Here is a 19,765-nt window from a genome sequence, read left to right on the forward strand (position 1 = left end):
CCAGGGTCCCAGTTTAAGAAGCAAATGGGTTGCAGCGTCCTTAAGGAATAATGATATATGAATTAGAATGGCTGGGATGATGCTGACGTCCCATGTGACTGGGCAAGAGGGATCTTACGATTGGGTCTCAGGGCTCGTACGATTGTTCTGTGACCACTGACTCACCAGAGAGCAGCGGCCTCCCAGAGTTTATGTCAGCCTCCAAGAATGTAAAGCACTGTTTTTTGTTTTTCTGACTATGACGTTTCCTTAACATACAACCCACAGCAGACTCAGCCGCACATAGATGTGCCAATAACCTTTTCCCTGAGCTTACTAAAATTAAAGTGCTGTGAAGTATTAGTCCACAGAAACTCTCTCATAGCGTGGTCAAGAAAGAAGGGCTGGTGATTAAAAGACGACAAGCACATGGGACTTTCTGCAAAGTGAAGATGCATGGGAGTGGCTGGAAGATGGAAGTCACATTGAGGCAGTGGAAGACAGGAGTGCCTGGCGTGCTCTGGTCCATGGGGTCACGAAGAGTCGGACATGACTAAACGACTAAACAACAACAACATAGTCATTTGGCCATAAATACCTTCTTAAGAAGGTTGGCAGGAGCTGGGACCCTCACGGGGATTCGAACCACTGACCTTCTGATCAGCAAGCCCTAGGCTCTGTGGTTTAACCCACAGCGCCACCTGCATCCCTGTGGGATACCAGCTAACCTGATCCTTGCTCTCTTCCTCCCCTGGCACACTCCCTATATGCAATTTTTTATGTGCATTGTTGTTGTTGTCGTTTAATATGCAGGAAAGTGGATGAAACAGACACTTGACTGAACACATGTGAAACTGGCATGCACCAGGAAAAAAACACTGATTCATCCTTCCCTATCTTACATGAGCTTGTCCTGACATGTTCCGATTCAATCATAATGTGAAAACACAGTACAATTACAATACAAAGAGAAGACCTGATGATTCAAAAGGTTTATTTTAATGGAAGCTTCTGGGATCTGTGCCAGTTTGTAAAGATCTTAGAGGACATGTATCTGAGACTTTGCTCACATGGAATGTGAGGAATTGGTATGATGCAAATGCAGACTCCTTCTCTCAAGCCAACCTCAAGAGACCCGAGGAATGTGGCAAGGCCTGGAGAAGTGTGGCGCCCATGCGAGAGGCTGCATGCTCGAAAGTCTTCTGCTTTGTGGTCACTTTGCCAAAGAGATAGAAGCATCTCCTCATGTTCAGCTCTCAAGAAAAAAGGCCACATTCCACTCTGGTCCTGTGACCAGCTGGTTTCCATTGCCGGAGAATATATTGCTTGTATGTAGCGATAGCTGTGAAGAGGGAACTTTGAGAAGCTCCTGCATTCGAGATCTGCTCTGGTAAACAGCTAGTTTCTTCCGTTGCCAGTCATAGAGAATATATTGTTCCTATTTAGACTTAGCTATGAACAGGAGAAAGGTTTTAATCTCCTGTTTTCAAGACTTTTTTAACCACAGGTATGACTATTGGAGACCTATCGATATTGCTGCTTATTTTACTGAGGATTCGCCTGTCATTTTAGCTCCTGCTCAAAGTCCTCACTGCAGAAAGATATAGCTGGTATGAGCTTCCCTGGACAAGTTGGGGCCTGTCCCTTATATATCATTGCACAGGGCTTTTTTAAAAACTATATTTCCAAACACACCACACTCTTAAAAAAAAAAGTGGGGTGTGTGGCAGGGAAATAAAACTACTGAAAATAAGGAGATAATCTGCCAGCCGGCCAGGAGCTGCGCCCTTGGGCAGTCTGCAGTTCTTATTTGAAAGCACTGAGACCTCTTTCCGCAACAAGGCTAGCAAGACACCTGGCTTTTTCCATTGCATGCTTTTTCTTCCATCTTTGGATTAAAGTGAAAACAAATCCTTAAATTGTGTTTTGTCTTTAGCAATTGCTAGTCTTGGGAATTAAAACTTCTGCCAGATCATTCAGCTGCCATGCCCTGTTCTTCTCCTTCCTTTAAAAAAAAAACACCTGTCACTTTATGTTGCTTTCTGTGTAGTTCAAACACTTGGCTTTTCTTTCTTTTAGATCACAGCGTGGGGAATTTAACACCATGCATTTCTCTCTCACAGAGAACATGTTGTTGGAATGCAGCTGCTGCTACCCAGGGCCATTTGCAATGCCCTGTCCAAGGCTGGTGGGAGAGAGAAAAGAGGGTGTCAGAAGTGGAAAGAGAGAAAACAGGGTGTCAGAAACCTAGGAACAGAAAAGAGGTGCCTCACACACCCTGTGCCCTGGACCCCACACACTGCCATCACGTGGGAGGAAGTGCTGCTGCTACTCCTACTACTACTACTACTACTCTCACTACGACTGTAGTGAGAGCCAGTGTGGTGTAGTGGTTAAGAGCAGTAGACTCGTAATCTGGTGAACCGGGTTCGCTTCCCCGCTCCTCCACATGCAGCTGCTGGGTGACCTTGGGCTAGTCATACTTCTATGAAATCTCTCAGCCCCACTCACCTCACAGAGTGTTTGTTGTGGGGGAGGAAGGAAAAAGAGAATGTTAGCTGCTTTGATACTCCTTTGGGTAGTGGTAAAGTGGATATCAAATCCAAACTCTTCCTCTTCCTCTTCTTCTCCTTCTCCTCCTCCTCCTCCTCCTCCTTCTTCTTCTTCTTCTTCTTCTTCTTCTTCTTCTTCTTCTTCTTCTATAAAAATGACAATCAAGTACAGTTGTACCTTGGAAGTCAAATGGAAACCGATCCGGAAGACCATTCAACTTCCAGAATGTTCAGAAACCAAAGCGTGGCTTCTGATTGGCTGCAGGAAGCCCCGTCGGACATTCGGCTTCCAAAGGATGTTCGCAAATCAGAACACTCACTTCCAGGTTTGCGGCGTTCGGGAGCCAAAATGTTCCGAGTACCAAGGTGTTTGGGATCCAAGATATGTGTTAGGGCTATCGGGTGGTTGCTGGAGAGCGATCAGGCAAGATCCCTCACTGGTCTTTTCAAAAGCTTTATTATTGGTGCAAAAACCTTTACAATTCAGAACACCTCTATTCCATGTCTTCCTCAGTCACTAGCAGAATCTGAGAGTGGGCGGTCCTTAAACTTTCCCCAGCAGAGTAGTCTCTTGACCCCCAGTCGATGCCTCCCCTCTCTGCGCGGAAGCCTACTGCGCAGGGAAGGCTTGGGTAAAGGGGGGACCTCCCTCCTCCCCACTTTGCTCAGGCATGGTGTCCTGGCACTGCCTTGCACCCTCCAAGCCCTGCAGCTCTTCCCCACTAGCAGTGGCGTAGCATGGGTTCTCAGCACCCGGGGCAAGACAAGTAATTTGCGCCCACTAACCCGTGGATTTTAGTAGGGGCAGAGAGCTGCGAGTGCGAGCGCGCCCCCCCAGATGTTGTGCCCGGTGCGGCCGGCCCCCCCTGCACCCCCCACGCTACGCCACTGCCCACTAGAGGCGTGGCTTCCTTTCTCCGCTGAGGAAGTGTTGCTTCCCACGATCTTTGGAGGCTCTCTGTACTCCATCTGCACTTCCCCCTCTCGCCTCTGAGTCAATGGCAGTTCCCTGACAGTATGACTGTACATGGAATTGATTCTTCCAGTTGGGTGAACCCCTGCAGACTCCGGTCAAGAAATAATTGGGACCAACCAATGACTTTCCACACTGCAAAGTTGCCACAGCCCTATCGCTAAGCCCAGGTCTTGCACGTTGACATGACAGGCTGGCCGAGTCTGGATGTTACCGATAAAGGACTGGCCCAGGACCCCGAAGAGGTTCAAATCCAGTGGGAGTCTGCTAGGGGAGGGTGTAAGGGCTCCCTTGACCTGCCCTTTCATTTCATCTGTCCCCATGCCATCAGAAACTGGACGTAGCTCTGCCTATCCAAAGGGAGTTTTCTCACTAGTCGTGGCAACCTCTCAGGAGGCAGAGACATTCCCTCCTCCCCTGGGTCCAGGAGGAGCCAAAAGAGAAGGGAACAGAGGTTTCCCCCTACTAGGCATAGCAAGAGATTGCAGAAACACTCAGCGCCCTAAGATGATCCCACCTCTCCTATATATTTGATAGCAAGGGTGTGTGTGTGACAGTGTAACATGTAAAGGTGTGGCAGTTAGAGTGCCTGCCTTTGTTGCAGCTGAATTTAGGATTAACTCTGCATATTGCCTTCTGCCAACAGTAGTGCAACATCAAAGCCTTTTCACAAAGAATCTGTCTTCGAGTCTTTGTTCTTCCGTCAGGCCTGCCCCATCCAGTTATGTTGTTCCTATAGATGGGGAAGAAGAAGGGGGAACATTTCTTCACCGTATCTCCTGAGATCTGGTGTCTAGCAGCAGCTAGACTATAGACTGGGAGCGGCCGCCAAGACCATATAACACCGGTCCTGAAAGACTTACATCGGCTTCCAGTACATTTCCGGTGCTGACCTTTAAAGCCCTAAATGGCCTCAGCCCAGGAGACCTGAAGGAGCATCTCTACCCCATCATCCAGCCTGGATACTGAGGTCCAGCGCCGAGGGCCTTCTGGCAGTTCCCTCACTGCAAGAAACAAAGTTACAGGGAACCAGGCAGAGGGCCTTCTCGGTGGTGGTGCCTGTCCTGTGGAACGCCCTCCCATCAGATGCCAAGGAAATGGACAACTATCTGATTTTAAGAAGACATCTGAAGGCAGCCCTGTACAGGGAAGTTTTTAAGTTTAATGTTCTATCGTGTTTTTAATATTCTGTTGGGAGCCACCCAGAGTGGCTGGGGAAACCCATTCAGATGGGCGGGGTAGATATAATAATAATAATAATAATAATAATAATAATAATAATAATAATATCTGCAGCTGTGCACTTCCATTTTGATTGCTGCCCTTATAGAGGCAGCACAATTTCCAATATATCGTCATGTGTTGCAGATGGTAGCTGAATGGACTGGACAGGCAGTAGAGATGTGCCAACTGGAATGGGAGGGTTGAGAGGCATAGCAAGAAGAAGCTAGCTGAGAGCTGATAAGAACACACAGATATTTTCTTTTTATGGGTTCATTTACGGCATCAATATTCCACCTTTTTCTAATCCCCACAACAACCCTGTGGGTTTGGCTGAAAGGCAGTGCGTGTCCTCAGGGTCATTCTGTGAGCTGAGCCTTGTCTCCCAGGACTTTGTTTCCATGCTCTAACCACTGCACCACACGTTTGCCATTGGATTCAAATTATATTCTGCATCGGAGGTGAAGCATTTATGCCCTGTCGTCCTGCCCAAAAGTCTCTCAGAGTGCCTTGGAAAAACAAGTTCTAAAGTTGCCCCTGCCTTCAGGCTCACAATCCAAAAGGGCATGGCACACAAGGAAAAAGGCAAGGGGAGGGAGGAGGAGAAAACAAGTTCAAGCCCCAGTTCTTAAAGGACCATCCAAGGACAACGGAGGTTCCAGCTGCCTTGTCCTTGACATTGAGAGGTCTCTCCCTCAACGCACTCTTCCCCTCAGACCAGGAACAGAGCTGGTGGCAAGGCCAGGAGGTCAAGCCAGCTCCTGCTCCACATCATTCTTCCCTCGGACCACTGAGTCTGAATCCTCACAGAAAAGAGGGCCTGTTGGTCTTACCCTCCTCCCTTGCCAATGTCCCTGATGGTCCTGAGCAGTACATAGGACTCTGTGTGCATTGAAAATCAGGAACTGTATTTTTAAAAGCTGGCTGTTGTTGTTGTTTAGTTGTGTCCAACTCTTCGTGACACATGGACCAGAGCGCCCCAGGCACTCCTGTCTTCCACCGCCTCCCGCAGTTTGGTCAAACTCATGTTGGTAGCTTCGAGAACACTGTCCAACCATCTCGTCCTTTGCGGTCCCCTTCTCCTTGTGCCCTCCATCTCTCCCAACATCAGGGTCTTTTCCAGGGAGTCTTCTCTTCTCATGAGGTGGCCAAAGTCTTGGAGCCTCAGCTTCAGGATCGGTCCTTCCAGTCAGCACTCAGGGCTGATTTCCTTCAGAATGGATCAGTTGGATCTTCATGCAGTCCACGGGACTCTCAAGAGTCTCCTACAGCACCATAATTCAAAAGCATCAATTCTTCGGCAAACACTTCTCCTTAAAGCTTGATTTCCGATTCAGATCAGCAGATCTGGAAGGAGTTGGACGTTGGGGTGCTAAGTGGGTGGTCCCTGAAATCGGCATCAGGAAATGGCCTCGCCTTTGACCCCGGCCAACTGACACCCTTTAAGCCCTGTGTCAAATGCGCAGAACTGGGGGCACAGGGTGTGCAGCTGTGGCCTTTGTTTCCACCGGGGGTTGGCATCCTTAACAGGAGATACTTTGAATATTTGCAAATTGATTCAGCAAAGGCCTACTTGGCAGGGAACATTTATTTTGCGTACACACAAGGAATGCACTGGCAGCCCAAACTTGTGACTTTTTTTTTTTAAAAAAAGGAGCTGGCAGTAGAGAACAGAAAGCAGTTTAGCAGAAGGACAGGGTGGAAAAAGCTCAGTCATCGGTAGCTGGCTTCTTTTTTGGGAAGAAGAAGCCTGAAACCTTTACACACACACACACACACACACACACACACACACACACACACACACAAGAATGATGAGCCATAGCCACAATTGTTTTGAGTCTTAAATGAGCAGCACATTCTTATTTACCTTTTTTAAAAAATGCATTTTATTGGTTTTTTCACAATTAATTCCCACAATTAACTACAAAAGACAAATTCCACACACACACCCCATTCACAAACACATTTCAAAACCTTATCTTTGTTTTTTAAACCTCATGACTTCCCTCCATTCCCTCTTCTGCTTCCTTATATTAACAAAAATTCTTCTGCCTTTCCATACACATACTTCATTAATTATTATTATTCTCATTTTATCCCAATTTTGCATATTGCAAATGTGCGGTCAAAGCCTGCCAATGTATCAGTTTAGTTACATTATTTTACACATATACCATAATTATTTCCTTTTCTTTTCCCTAACTTTGGCATATTTAAATTTCACTGGAAGGCAGCTATCCGTTAAATCAGATTTAAAATCCTGCTCACCCTCCTCACAATCTCCTCTTAGTCTCAGAGGCAGCACATTTTTATTTAAAACAGGCTCTGCATTTGGGTGATGGGATCTATATAAAGGAATCAACAGCAGGAAAGGTTCCCACAATTCTGAGGAATAGGAACCTTTTAACTACACCTCACATTGTGGGGTGAGCAGGGACGCCATGGGGGGGGGTGAGGGGCCTTGAGACCCCCAAAATTTTCAAGGAGGGGGCCAGGTTCCCTCAATAATCCTGCAATGATGTGCACACACTGCGGAGGCATGTCATGTGATGCGCTCACATCACTCGTGCATGTCGCGTGACATGCTCACGTCTTGCATGCAAGCCACTCGGTGGGTGGGTGTGACACATCAGTGCATAGCATGGCATGTGAGCGTGGTGTGAGCACGTCGCTCAGTGCCAGCCCCCTCAAATGCGGGGGCATGTCGGCACACCTGGGGGTGATCTACCTTTAGCTCAGGGACCCAGAGCAGTAAACTGACAGAAGACTGAGCTGCTTGAGCCTGAGGGCCCTGCCCTGCCTCAGTCCACCTGGCCTAGAAGAAGAGGAAGAAGAGAAAGAGTTTGGATTTGATATCTCACTTTATCACTACCTGAAGGAGTCTCAAAGCGGCTCACAATCTCCTTTTCCCTTCCTCCCCCACAACAAACACTCTGTGAGGTGAGTAGGGCTGAGAGACTTCAGAGAAGTGTGACTAGCCCAAGGTCACCTAGCAACTGCATGTGGAGGAGCAGAGACGCGAACCCGGTTCACCAGATTACGAGTCTACCGCTCTTAACCACTACACCACGCTGGCTCTCAATATTGCTCTGTTTCCCTTTGGACCACATCAGTGAGGCTGAGAGGCAGGTCTTGTTGTCTGGTCAGCCCAGGACCTCCAGAAACGCTGCCCAGGCTTTCACCCTGGGGAGGTCAATTCAGTGTTGCTAATTCAGCAAAAACGACATGGGATGCAGCCGTTGTGAGTTCCTCGTCTCTGCAGCCACAACAGGTGCTGTGATTCTCCAGTGGTTTGATTTCAGCTCCAGAGGCACTCTCTGTTATCTCTCAAGACAGACTGAGAGACATCTCAAGACATCTCATAATAGTGGTGAAGAAAGACTGCATGCTTTCTCAGACTGCTGCCCTGGTACTAACTATTGATGGACAACTTCACGGCCACTGCAGGTCTCCCTTCTTAGGGTTTTTTATCTTGAAACTGGACTCTGAAAGAGCAGCCTTCAGACACAGGGCTCTTTCCAACACACAGCCCACTGACTGCCCTCACAATCCAGGACAGCCTCTGCGCAGTGGGACGCGTGGGCATTCATTTATGAAGAGGGCGGGATATAAATATTTCCTAGAATCAAGCAGCATATAATTTTTGTTCCTTTATCAAATCTTAAGCAATAAGCAAATAGCAGAATTGGTGAGCAATTTGTCTTTCATTTTCTGCAGCTAGTCCACACCCAAAGAAAAGTGGGTTTCTAAAAATACACTCAGTAGACGTGTAATTCCAGGAATGATGCTTCTTAGAATCTTATTTATATATTGTGCCTGAAAAACAAGCAAATCTCTGTGACTTTCTGTTCAGTCTCATTCCTTCTAAACATTATTTGCTTTATTTCACAAATTCCTTAGATACGTGGCTCATTTGCCGCTTTTCAATTGTAAAAATCGCCTGTGGCCATTTCAACAGAGCATTACTAGCAATACAAAAAATCACCATTGGAGGTGTAAAGGTGAAGGTACTCATGACCATTAGGTTCAGTTGCAGACAACTCTGGGGTTGCAGCGTTCATCTTGCTTTACTGGCCAAGGAAGCTGCCGTTTGTTCACATACAACTTCCGGGTCATGTGGTCAGCATGACTAAGCCGCTTCTGGCGAACCAGAGCAGCGCACGGAAACGGCATTTACCTTCCCGCCGGAGCGGTACCTATTTATCTACTTGCACTTTGACGTGCTTTCAAACTTCTAGGTGGGAAGGAGCAGGGACCGAGCAACGGGAGCTCACCCCGTCACGGGGATTTGAACCGCCGACCTTCTGATCAGCAAGCCCTAGACTCTGTGGTTTAGTTATGCTTAATTGTGGCTTAAAATGTCTACATTTTCTAATGTTGAGCTCATAGAAAAAGTTGTTGCTGCTGCTGCTGCTTTACTCATAAAAATTGACTCAAAGCATTATCATAAACAAATCAATAAAGACTGGCTATAATCTAAGCACCAGGTAAGCTTAGCACAAGTGAGATGATGCTCTGTAACCAGGAAATTTGGAGGAGCTGTATGTTTCAGCTTCTTAACTCTCATCCTACTCCTGAGTAGACGGTGGTCACCAGCTTATCACTTCCACTGCCTCCCTTTTTCCTGTTCTCATCCCCAAAGGTGCTTGTGTAGGCCACGCCCACTCCTCCTTCCTCGTAAGCCCTTTGCGCTGCTTTTTGAAGAAAGATAAACCAAGGAGGCAGGAAACCTTCCCATCTCTCCCCATATACAATTCTTGCGTCTGAGGCCACCCAAGAAGGTGGAAAGCTACGTGTCATTTTGTGTTTCTGAAATATACTCAGAGTCATGTGTGAATTTCATGCTCTTTATTCAGCTGATAGTAGCAATGAATGAATCTTTCCCCAAAACGTCTAGCTATATATACACTATTTACACAATGGCCCCCATGTGATTGGCTAATTCCAGGCTTCTCCTATAGGCCAATCTGGTTGCTGATTCACCTCCTCCAGAAGCCTGATTGGCTGCTTTTGCAGGCCAATCAGATCACTGATTCACGTCCACCTGGAGCTGGATTGGGTGGCTCCTGTGGACCAATCAGACTGCTGCATTCTGGATCCTATTGTTCTAGGATTCAGCTCAGTAGATAACAGTGTCCTTGGCAAAATCCATAAGCAGTCTGTAATAGCAGTCACCATATCCGCCTCAAAAAAGTACACACTTTATTCCAGTAAGGCATACTTCCTTCCTGTTTTAGATTTCCACAAAACCATTTCAACCTTCTGTTGGTGTGAGCTTTAGCAGCAGATACGCCTTGTCTTTGGACATCTCAAAAGATCTGCAGTCGTTCCATAAGCGATGACTAATGAGCACTGAAATAAGTCTTTAGACAAAAGAACTAATTTCATGAAGCAAACACAGTGTGTGTTTTTATAGTTCAGTGAGTTGAACACCCTGACACACCCCAGACCAAAGGGCGACATGCCAATTTGCCAACCTCCTGGAATCTTTTTGACGATTGCCCTTTCTGTCTTCTTTCTCCTTCCTCTTTTGAGTTTCTTACAGTGAGTCCCTTTTCAAAAGGCAGCTGTGGTTGGTTTCCACCTCCCAGTCCCTTAATCCCATGACAATTTCAGATGACTGAGCAGCCTTAATAAGTCACTGGATTTTCCATACCCCCATATCTCCATCCCTTCAAGAGCCACAACAATTCTCTCTCACCAAAACCAAGTTTTTAATGTGTGATGACTCCAGCTGATGCAAAAAAGAGGAGGAAGACAACATCCCATAATAAGCTTTAGGGCACCACAAATCATACACTGCCACAAGCTAGAGAACGTCCTGCACAAAACACTATAGTTTTGTGCTATATTATGTAGCATGTAAGCCAGGGGTCAGCAAACTTTTTCAGCAGGGGGGCGGTCCACTGTACCTCAGACCTTGTGGGGGGCCGGACTATATTTTTGGGGGGGAAAGAATGAACGAATTCCTATGCCCCACAAATAACCCAGAGGTGCATTTTAAATAAAAGGACACATTCTACTCTTGTAAAAACATGCTGATTCCTGAACTGTCCGTGGACCAGATTTAGAAGGTGATTGGGCTGGATCCGGCCTCCGGGCCTTAGTTTGCCTACCCATGATGTAAGCAGATGACATTTTATTCCTGCTGCCATGCATGAGGTTGTTGTTCCATGTCTGAGTCATGCCAATGTATATACGCTACACTGGAAAGGCATATAACCTTTCTGATTCAACTGGAATAGAAGCCAGCAGCCACCCTATAAAATCTTGGTCCTACCCTACTTGGATGGCTGGTGCTGGAAATCCAATTCAGATTAAACTAAGAAATTACAGTGGTACCTCGGGTTAAGTACTTAATTCGTTCCGCAGGTCCGTTCTTAACCTGAAACTGCTCTTAATCTGAAGCACCTCTTTAGCTAATGGGGCCTCCTGCTGCCGCCGTAGCACGATTTCTGTTCTCATCCTGAAGCAAAGTTCTTAACGCGAGGTACTATTTCTGAGTTAGCGGAGTCTGTAACCTGAAGTGTATGTAACCTGAAGCATATGTAACCCGAGGTACCACTGTATGTAACTTTAAAGAGAGCCAGTGTGGTGTAGTGGTTAAGAGCAGTAGACTCGTAATCTGGGGAACCGGGTTCGCGTCTCCGCTCCTCCACATGCAGCTGCTGGGTGACCTTGGGCCAGTCACACTTCTTTGAAGTCTCTCAGCCCCACTCACCTCACAGAGTGTTTGTGGGGGAGGAAGGGAAAGGAGAATGTTAGCCGCTTTGAGACTCCTTTGGGTAGTGATAAAGCGGGATATCAAATCCAAACTCTTCTTCCTCTAAACATTTCACACTTACCTTTGTATTGTTACATATTTTTATCCTGCTCTCCCATCTACATGACTCACCTCCCCCAGCCTCCCATTTTATCCATCACATCATCCCTGCGAGGTAGCATAGGCTGAGAAATAGTGTTCAGCCCAAGGTCACTCGGCAAACTTTGTGGCTTTTCACCTGAACATCTCTAGCCCTGATCCAACACCCTCACCCTCATGCCACACTGTTATTTCCTTCTGTTGATTCAGAGTGTTCACACGTTACACTCGGGAAGTGTACAACCTGTGTACACAACAGCTGAGCTGCAAAATTAAGTTTACGCTCTTCCGCACAAAAATGTGTGTCACAGACAACTTGGACTTGCGTCAGTGCAACATGCAAACAAGCCTATTGATTTGCGATGTCCGCTCTCACTATCCCTCTAGGACACCCCTCCAACTGTAAAAAGTTAGAGTAGAGGCCTGGTGTGTCAGAAAAACAAGGAGGTGACCACTTTCCCCATCTCTTCCTGCCACTCAGCAGTGCGCCATCTTGCTTCAGGGAAAGGCCTGCAGGCAGCTCAGCAAGAGAGTCGCTGCCTTGATGTGGGTCAGGACAAGAGAGTATTCTCCTCCTTTCATCGCTCAGCTTGCAGCACATCTCTCACCATGGCAGAACCTCTTGACCAAGCTATTGGTTTGCTGGTTGTCACCTTCCACAAATATGTGGGTAAGGATGGAGATAAGAGGAGCCTATGTAAGAAGGAGTTGAAGGAGCTGTTCAAGAATGAGCTGGCCATTGGATCGAAACTGCAGGATGGAGAGATACAGGCCCTGCTTTTTCTCATATGTGGTGGGATTGTAGCAAAATTAAAAAATTTGGGAAATGATATATAATGAATTGAAGAAAATGTTCCAACTAACATTTGTTTAAAAACCTGAAGCATTTTTGTTAGGGATTGTAGGGAAAGACCTGCCAAGGAAAGTGAAAAATATCTTCATGTATGCAACAACGGCAGCAAGAGTTTTAATAGCACAAGGATGGAAGAATGAAGAAATCCCGACCAAAGAACTGTGGCAAGAGAAACTGATGGACTACACAGAATTGGCAAAACTGACACATAAATTACATGACAAGGATAACTGTGACTTTAAAGATGAATGGGAACCCTTTACAAAGTACTTAAAGAAACAACAAAATGAACTAGACTCCTTGGCAGGTCTTGAATAAACGTACACAAACTTTTTATTGATAACATTTAGATAGATAAATTAAGGATCTGTACAATTCTGTAACACGCAGAGAATAACAAATGCTGCAAAACATTTGAGGAACTGGGGGAAGTCTGGGGGGAGAGGAGGGGAGGGTTTTTTGTTTTCCGGGGAGGAGGGAGAATAAGGATGGTGTATCTTTGAAAAACTTTTAATTTGAAATTCCTAATAAAAATATTTTTTTTTAAAAAAGAGAGATATACAGGCACTGAATAAATATCTGAGCCACAATGGGGATGAAGTGTTGAACTTCCAGGAATACGTCACTTTCCTGGGTGCCTTGGCAATGATTTACAATGAAACTTTGGCTTTGTAAATGTACACCCCAGTGGGGTGAAGTGTTGTGGTTTGGAATCATACCTCTGTAGGCGGTTTCACATCCAATAAAATTTAAGTTTTGTAAAGAAAAAGAAAAGAAAAACAATAAGGCAATACTTTTCCTATTGTTAACCCTGCTCAAACAACCCAGTGAATGTAGCCTAGACCACCAATACATTGTGGTTGACACATATTTCCGGCATAGTCTTTAGGTGTTCCCGCTAAAGTGTTAGCAGGAATGGAGCTGTCCTTGGTGCTATAGGTTTGAGAGAGAGGGAACGCTGCACCCTAATTCGGTAACAGACAAGCTTGTGTGCAGGGAGAACTCAAGCAAGTCATGAGAGATCTGCTAATGTGCACTGAGACATAAACAGATCGAAGTGCCCACTGGCTGAAGGTGCTGCCCGCTGTCTCTCTACATAATCCATTGCTTTGCCTTTTGCCTTTGCATGGTGACGCTCTTCCACATCAGGTCGTGTGGCTCATTCAATCCCTCCTGTTGCAAAGATGCAGTAGAACAACCCACCCTCTGAGAAGGCAGCCTAGTATTAGCAGGTGGCACTGGGATCTAAACCACTGAGCCTCTTGGGCTTGCTGATGAGAAGGTCGGCGGTTCAAATCCGCACGATGGCAGTGAGCTCCTGTTGCTAGGTTCCAGCTCCTGCCAACCTAGCAGTTCGAAAGCATGCCAGTGCAAGTAGATAGGTACCACTGTGGCAGGAAGGTAAGTGGCGTTTCCATGTGCTCTGGCTTCCATCACAGTGTTTCTGTTGCGCCAGAAGCAGTTTAGTCCTGCTGGCCACATGACCCAGAAAGCTGTCTGTGGACAAACGCCGGCTCCCTCGGCCTGAAAGCAGGATGAGCGCCTCACCCCATAGTCGCCTTTGACTGGACTTAACCATCCAGGGGTCCTTTACCTTTTACCTTATTGTCATTAAATTTATATCCTTGCCTACAGCTGGCTTACAGGAATAAAGAAAACAAACTGGCAACCCAGAGGCCTGTCTCAGTGAAGCATTGTCATGATCCTCTGTTATATTCTCTGCCTCTTTTTACAGAAATTTCTTGCCTTACACAGAAAACAGCTTCCAAAATGGGGCTTTAAAAACTTGCTTCCTGGTCCTCACTGGCAAACTTCTCTCTCTTTTTGTGAACAGATCCACTCCCGCATAAAGCATTATTCCTTCGTGTGCTATGCAAACACTGTACCACCTGAGAATATGACATTGAGATCTCAGATGGTGACTTGGCCTCTGGGCTTAATTCAGCTGTTCCCATGACAGTCCCTCCCTTATCACATTTCTCTGAACTGACATAATTTACATTACCTTTAGCACCCTTGATCGGCCACGGGCAGTGTGCCAGGGAATTTAGACCTCATTTCTGAGAACAAGAAAAACAGGACCTGTGCGGTTCATGAAAAGCAAACTACTGCAGTCTCCAAAGTCTCTTCATGCCAAAGTAGAACTCAGAAAAACAAGCCAGTTCCATGCTGTTAGAATCATAGAATTCCTGCAATGCGGGAATATGCAGCTGTCCCATAGGGGGGTCGAACTTGCAATCTTGGCATCATCAGCACCAAGCTCTAACCAACTGAGCTTCACTCTTCATCTTCACTTAATGAACACATTGAGGCTTTTTATTTGTATTTTGGAAGTTCAGAGATTTAGGAACAATCCATTTAATCCCAGAAGAATATACAGGCAGATGAATAATAAACAGTAAGAGGGGGTGCAGACAGGAGGGGGTGCAGACAACAAGGAGGGGGGTCAGACAGAGACACAGTCGGGACAAGATTCATATGGGATGTGAAACACAAGAGCAGTCAAGTACAACATTCCTAGAGTGAACATGTTTAGACGTGGGGAGGAATGTTTGTCCAGCCAGCAGATAAACTTCCTGTTTCCTTCTGGACTGGGACAGACTTCCTCTGCATGGGACTAGAGGTGGGTGTGGCCTCACCTGTGCAGGTAATGACGAAAGCACAGGGCAGGGCAGCCACCTCTCTCTCGTTGACTACATGCATTGAAGAAGCAACATCTGCTTAGCCAAAGATGCTTTCAGCCAAGAGAGGACAAAGGGACTGTCTCCTTATGAGATAGTTTCCAGGTGTATGTTACTTTTCTAAGATAAGTCTGCCTTCTGGGATCCGATTGTGAACAGAATGTGAGTGAGTAAACTCTTTTCATACTTCCATAGAAGACTGTGTCATGTCTTATCTTTCATGAGGGAATAAGGGGGAAATACCAGAACAGTTATTATAGAGGCTTTAGCGAGCCTGAGCAAACGCATCCACTGCAAGTTTAAAAGGGGAATGTTACTCTGCTAAATTGTGAACTTGTTAACACAAGTTGGAAAGGCTGTTATCAGACAATATATCCTCTCCTGCATCCCTGAACATTCCCACAATTCACTTGCCCACTGTAGGGAGAGAGTAAAATTACCAACGCATGAGAAAAGAAAAACTAGGCTATCTTCTTCCTGTGCCTTCAGCAGAGCTTTGAGAGCTCAGTGGTGAAGCTTTCCCCATCTCCCAGTTGCTCAATGCAGTTGCACCAGCTGCAGTTAGAAGTGGCAGGCATACAGTCTGCTTCAAAAATTGGCAAAATGTACTGCAAGGGAAATTTCCACATACAGGCAGGCGTTGACAGTGATATCAGGTGAGTATCTCCCCAAAGGAGGAGGAGCTGGGCTGAGACGAAATGGAAAACACCGGTGACACAGCACTCTTTTGTTCTTGCCAACTCCTGATGAGCATGTAAAGACGGGAGCCGTCTGTTGCAATGATTTCCTGTATGTTTATCATGTCTCCAAAAGCACCAGGAGGCAAGTTTCTCTCTCGCTTGGCTATGTGCACCATCCCCACAGAAGCCTGACTGCAGTAACCAGTAGCAAGCCAGTTGACCTCCTGTGCGGCTGCCATCTTTATGTCCTAGCACTGGGATATAGAACATGAAGCTCTCCAGAAGTTGCTGCACTACAACCCACCCACCCCCGGTCATCCCTGGCTGTTGACCATACTGGCTGGGGCTGAGATGGTTGCTAGGAGTCCAATAACGCCAGGTTCCCCATCCCTGTTCTAGCAAGCTTCTGATGTCTCTGAAAGCAATTATGTCAGCCTGCCTCACGTTGCCCAATGGAAGGGCTGGCTCTGCTCACACTGATGGGACCTTGAAGCACCTGCTCTTATTTCCTATCACAATGGGGGGTTTTCCCCCTCAGGTAACTCATGAGCTCACCTCCTGTGAGCTTGATGTTAGAGCTTCATTCTTTCTTATTATTAGTATTAGTATTTTATTATTTATACCCAGCCCATCTGGCTGGGTTTCCCAGGTGGGTGCCTTTCATTGCAAAAAGCCTATCCCTCTTCTGTGCTCTTTTGAAGAGTCATACAATCGTAGCATTGGAAGGGACCCCAATGGTCATCTAGTCCAACCCTCTGCAATGCAGGAATATCCGCTCAAGCTTCCATGACAGATGGCCATCCAACCTCTGAGGAAGGAGAGTCCACCACATCTTGTGGGAGTCTGTTCCACTGTCTAACAGCTCTTACTGTCAGAAAGTTTTTCTGTATGTTTAGTTGGAATCTTCTTTCTTGGAACTTGAAGCCATGGGTTCGAGTCCTACCCTCCAGAGCAGGAGAAAACAAGCTTAGTCCCTCTTCCATGTGACAGCCCTTGAGATATTTGAAGATGGCTCTCATATCTCCTCTCAGCCTCCTCTTTTCCAGGCTAAACATCCTCAGCTCCTTCAACTCCTCCTCATCAGGTTTGGTTTCCAGACCCTTGGTCGCCCTCCTCTGCACACCTTCCAGCTTGTCAACATCCATCTTAAATTGTGGTGCCCAGAACTGGACACAGTATTCCAGTCCTTACCCTGTCACCATTAAGGATCACTTTGTAAAGTCATGTGACTTGTCGAAAAGCACGCTTAAACTGGCAGGTGTAAAGGCTGTGTACAATTAAAGCACACTTCTTCCCCCAGAGAAGACTGGGAACTGTAATTTACCACTCAGAGAGCTACAATTCCCAGCAGCCTAAATGAACTATAGGATTGTTTCAGGGACGTTGTGTGCTTTAAATGTAGGGTGTGTAGCTGTCTAAGTCTGAAGAAAAAGCACCTGTGAGTCCACATGCCAGTTTCCTTCTTTAAAAAACCACATTCTTGCCCTTATAGCTGTTTTTATTGTAGGGGTGCCACAGCAGTGGAGAATTCTACCTGTGATACTACTGAGTGAAGCCCTGCCAGCTTCCAGTTTCTAAATGAGTTCCCCTAGGGCAGGCATGGACAAGTAGAGCGGAGGACAAGTACAAGTATATTCAGAGCTGATGAAATGGCTGGGCCAAAGCTGAAACGTCGCTCAGTTGTGGATATGCCTGGAAGCGAAAGGAAAGAAAATTCTTTACAATGCTGTAAAGAAAAATATTGCATAGGAACCTGGAATGTAAGATCCATGTACAATGGTAAGCTGGATGTGGTCAAAAATGATATGGCAAGAATAAATATTGACATCCTGGGCATCAGTGAACTAAAATGGAAGGGAATGGGCGAATTCAGTTCGGATGACCATCATATCTACTACTGTGGGCAAGAATCCCGTAGAAGAAATGGAGTGGCCCTCATAGTCAACAAAAGAGTGGCGAAAGCCATACTGGGATGCAATCTCAAAAATGATAGAATGATCTCGATACGAATCCAAGGCAGACCTTTTAACATCACAGTAATCCAAGTTTATGCGCCAACTACCAGTGCTGAAGAAACTGAAATTGACCAGCTCTATGAAGACTTACAACACCTTCTAGAAATGACACCAAAGAAGGATGTTCTTCTCATTATAGGGGATTGGAATGCTAAAGTAGGGAGTCAAGAGATAAAAGGAATAACTGGCAAGTTTGGCCTTGGAGTTCAAAACGAAGCAGGGCAAAGGCTAATAGAGTTCTGCCTAGAGAACAAGCTGGTCATCACAAACACTCTTTTCCAACAACACAAGAGACAGCTCTACACATGGACATCACCAGATTGGCAGCATCGAAATCAGATTGATTATATTCTCTGCAGCCAAAGATGGAAAAGCTCTATACAGTCAGCAAAAACAAGACCTGGAGCTGACTGTGGCTCAGATCATCAGCTTCTTATAGCAAAATTCAAGCTTAAACTGAATAAAGTAGGAAAAACCACTGGGCCAGTAAGATACAATCTAAATCAAATCTCTTATGAATACACAGTAGAAGTGAGGAACAGGTTTAAGGATTTAGATTTGGTGGACAGAGTGCCTGAAGAACTATGGATGGAGGCTCGTAACATTATAGAGGAGGCAGCAATGAAAACCATCCCAATGAAAAGGAAATGCAAGAAAGCAAAGTGGCTGTCCAATGAGCCCTTGACAGCATCTTAAAAAGCAGAGACATCACCTTGCCAACAAAGGTCCGTATAGTTCAAGCTATGGTTTTCCCAGTACTGTAGTGATGTATGGAAGTGAGAGCCGGACCATAAAGAAGGCTGATCGCCAAAGAATTGATACTTTTGAATTCTGGTGCTGGAGGAGACTCTTGAGAGTCCCATGGACTGCAAGAAGATCCAACCTCTCCATTCTGAAGGAAGGAAGGACAGATCCTGAAGCTGAGGCTCCAATACTTTGGCCACCTCATGAGAAGAGAAGACTCCCTGGAAAAGACCCTGATGTTGGGAAAGATGGAGGGCACAAGGAGAAGGGGACCGCAGAGGACGAGATGGTTGGACAGTGTTCTCGAAGCTACCAGCATGAGGTTGGCCAAACTGCGGGAGGCAGTGGAAGACAGGAGTGCCTGGCATGCTCTGGTCCATGCGTCACGAAGAGTTGGACACAACTAAACAACAACAACAGCCAGCTTTTAAAAATACAGTTCCTGATTTTCAATGCACACAGAGTCCTATGTACTGCTCAGGACCATCAGGGACATTCTGAAGACTCCCTGGGAAAGACCCTGATGTTGGGAAAGATTGAGGGCATAAGCAGAAGGGACGACCGAGGACGAGATGGTTGTACAGTGTTCTTGAAGTGACTAACCTGAGTTTGAGCAAACTGCGAAAGGCAGTGAAAGACAGGAGTGCCTGGCATGCTCTGGTCCATGGGGTCACGAAGAGTCGGACATGGCTAAACGACTAAACAACAACAACAGGGCAGGCATAGGCAAACTCGGCCCTCCAGATGTTTTGAGACTACAACTCCCATCATCCCTGACCACTGGTCCTGTTAGCTAGGGATGATGGGAGTTGTAGTCCAAAAACATCTGGAGGGCCGAGTTTGCCTATGCCTGCCCTAGGGCAGGAGCAGCCAACATGGTGCCTTTCAGATATTCCAGCGATGGGGCACCTGTCGTCCTCCAGGTGTTCTTGGGCTACAACTCCCATCATCCCTGACTATGGACCAGCCCATCTGGAACTGGTGGGAGCTGTAGGCCTCAACCTCTGGAAGGCAATTCCCAGTAAACTGGCTGAGAAAACAAATGCATGAGACAAAATCAGATAAGTTAGAGCAGGGGTCAGCAAACCTTTCCAGCAGGGGGCCGGTCCACTGTCCCTCAGACCTTTTGGGGGATCAGACTATATTTTTTTGGGGGGGAGAACAAATTCCTATTCACCACAAATAACCCAGAGATGCATTTT

At 46.4% G+C, this 19,765-nt stretch overlaps 1 long non-coding RNA gene and 1 pseudogene across 3 annotated transcripts in view; one reads left to right on the forward strand and one right to left on the reverse strand.

Moving 5' to 3' along the window:
* LOC309360375 overlaps positions 1-19,765 on the reverse strand; it is a 62,579-nt gene that overhangs the window by 29,612 nt on the left and 13,202 nt on the right. The window lies entirely within an intron of this gene.
* Positions 12,196-13,263, forward strand: LOC309359664 (protein S100-A6 pseudogene; annotated as a pseudogene). The gene is made up of 2 exons: positions 12,196-12,400; positions 12,996-13,263. The product of its transcript is annotated as a protein S100-A6 pseudogene (transcript).

This window comes from Podarcis melisellensis, assembly GCF_964234715.1.
Source record: "Podarcis melisellensis genome assembly, chromosome: 17".
Taxonomy (NCBI): domain Eukaryota; kingdom Metazoa; phylum Chordata; class Lepidosauria; order Squamata; family Lacertidae; genus Podarcis; species Podarcis melisellensis.